This window comes from Echinops telfairi, unplaced genomic scaffold (assembly GCF_000313985.2).
Source record: "Echinops telfairi isolate 266 unplaced genomic scaffold, ASM31398v2 ScPeMD7_7469;HRSCAF=8507_0, whole genome shotgun sequence".
NCBI classification, from domain to species: domain Eukaryota; kingdom Metazoa; phylum Chordata; class Mammalia; order Afrosoricida; family Tenrecidae; genus Echinops; species Echinops telfairi.
In genome coordinates this window covers 42,101,732-42,104,767 of record NW_022111372.1, presented here as the reverse complement: position 1 = coordinate 42,104,767, position 3,036 = coordinate 42,101,732, and positions in this window count along the sequence as shown.

Sequence of the window (3,036 nt, the reverse complement as noted above, 5' to 3'; positions counted from 1 at the left end):
GGGTTCATGAGGGAGGGGGAAGAGGGAGGGAGGGGATAAAATGAGGAGCAGATGCCAGGGGCTTACGTGGAGAGCAAATGTTTTGAGAATGATTAGGGCAATGAATGTACAAATATGCTTTACACAATTGATGTAAGTATGAATTGTGATAAGAGTTGTATGAGCCCCCAATAAAATGTTTTTTTTTTTTAAAAACAAAACATCCCTGCCCAGTCAAACTCTAGTCCATAAGTCACTCTTCTGACTCACACAGTCACATGGAATGATGTAGAATGCAGGAGGATCACAGGCCAGTGGGTGCAAAGTCTTGACGGTCCAATGGTGGTGAACACATCTCCAGGGCCCTGGCAGGCCTCAGAGTGACTCACCAGCAGGAAGGTGAAGGCAGAGAGGGGGGAGGGGTAGAGGGAGGTTCCCAGGGCCCTCCTTTATGGGAAGGCCATGCTCACAAGAAGGCACCATCAGGCTGTGACCTGACAGGTTGAATACCATCCTTATACTTTTATATATCTTCAAGTTGACATGAAATTATGTAACTACCACACTATGTTGGACAGGGTTCTCTAGAGAAACAAACCAGAACACTAATAATTTTACATATATATATTTATACAGATAGATATATAACATTAGAAATAAAGTTAATTAAATTATAAAGCAATACAAATGGCTCAGTGCAACTCACTCCCATGAGACAGGTGTGAGACACTGGCAGACCTTCAAGTCTTGAGGGCCACTGGGTAGTCCTCTGTGGAGCAATTCAGGCTATCCGGGCACAGGCAGCAAACAGAAGGCAGGTCACCAACAGTCAGCCAGATGACAGGGTCCGACAGTCCCCAGCTCAACTGATGTAAATTCCAATGGTGTGGCGAAACAGGTGTTGAAGGAACCTCAAATTACAGTGACACAGTCCACAGGTTAGGTGTCCCACAGTAGTGTAGCTTGCAAATTGAGGCACAGAACAAGGAAGGCAACTGCAAACTGGTCTGATGACCAAAGAGCAAGAGACAAGAAAGGCAAGGCTCACCAAGCCATTTATCTCTCTGCCCTTCCATTAATCGGCCCACATGTATTTATCGGCCAGGTTGGCACAATAAACCTCACACACCCTTCATTTGAATAATATCATTCTTCTTTTTGATCCCTCCTCACATCTTTTTCTCTAAAACCTATGTCACACTCCACACCCTCGGCTGTTTCAGAAGCCTCTCCATGCAGGATCCAATAGTCCATTTTCCCTCCTCATCTAATTTGACTTTGTGGCAACATTTGGCAGCATAGACTCTTCCCTTTTCCTGGAAAGACAGGGCTAGTGTTCCTCTTGGATTCCAGGGCCTCCACTTTCACTCTCCTCATGGTTCCCCCTCCACTCGGATCTTCCTTAAAGGCTTACAGGCTTGGAAACCCACAGGGACAGTTCTCCTCTGTCCTACAGGGTCACTTAAGAGTTGGACAATTCCGACTCGATGGCACTAACTTTGGATTTTGGTTTTACTCCCCACAGTAATCTGTCAGGAAATCTCCTCTTTGTCTTCAACATGGTAATCACTACCATCTCTCCATGAACTTCTGCAGCAACATATAATGAGGCTACTTTTACTGGGGTTCCTTCAAATTGTACCCCACAACAATCAGGCTAAACAAAAATTTAACCTGGCCACTGTCCCTCCTTGAAACCTTCAAGGTGTAAAATCCAGTTATTCTCCCCTCCCCAAGCCCCACCCCAACCACTTATCACCCCATTCCAGCCTTACCATCATCTTGCCTGTTATTTGGCCTTGCTGAACACTCTTGCTCCACAATCTTTACACCTGCTTCTCCCTTTGCTAAATTTTCTCCCACACATGGCATGACTTAGCTCTACTAAAATGTTCCCACTTCACCTCAGCCTTAACCTGATCACCCAACACTCTCCTCCTCATTATTTTATATTAACCCATTGTGGTAGTTACACAATGTCATGTCAAGTCGATATATAAGAATGAATGGGTAGAGTCTAGCCTGTCTCAGTCAGATCACAACCTGATGCCTCCTTATGAGCATGGCCCTTTGATGCCTCTCTTCCTCCCTGGAGGCAGGACACACTCTCCCTCTGCTTCACATTCCTGTTGTCAAGCAAAATGGAGCCACACTGAATGCAGCCCCCTGGAGATGCTTCCACCACCATTGGTGCCACGTGACTTTCCACTCACCAGCCTGTCTGAAGAGGAATGCAGGAGCTAATATCATACTTACGGACTTGATCTGGACTGGGCTGTTTATTGATGCGTAACTACTTCTTGATACAAAGTTCTCTCTTACACTCGAGTGTCTTTAGATTTGTTTCTGTAGTCAACCTGGCCTAACACACTCATAGTATCTCCCAGTGGCATTATGCTATATAATTAATTGTTAATTACCTATTCCCCTTCCAGATCTTGAAACCAGAACCTTTCTTCCGTATTCCACACCATCGTTGGCTCACAATAGCAATTCATAAAATATACATCATCAGCATGATAAAAGCCAAATGAAAACATGCACTTGAATGTGATAAGGGGCAACTCTCAATGGTGCCTTACCCGTGGTACTTGATTGAACTCTCTCTAGCACAAAGGGAGAAAGATGGAGTGGTCTACTCCAGTAAAGAGCCAGCCTTGGAAACCCACAGGGACACTTCTACCCTGTCCTAGAGTTGTTGTCAGAATCAACATGATGGCAGTGAGTTTGGAGTTTTCTGAACACAAAAAGACCTCCCCAGGCCTTCCAGTGCCCTCACCCCAAGCTCTGTGAACTCCTCTCCCCTTGCCCACTGTCCATCATACCTGACTCAACTCAGCACCTATGCCGTCACTGGCTTCCATCTGGGACACTTGTCCCAGCTATTGATCTGTTTAACTGCCCCATCTCAAATGCCACTTTCTCATGAAACCTGCTGTGACCACTTTAATAATGTCTACCACCAACCCCTCTCCAGTTCTCCCATCAGGAATCAAGCATCACAGATCCCATTATCAATTTGGCAATATTGACCCTTCTACCTTCCATACTAGACAG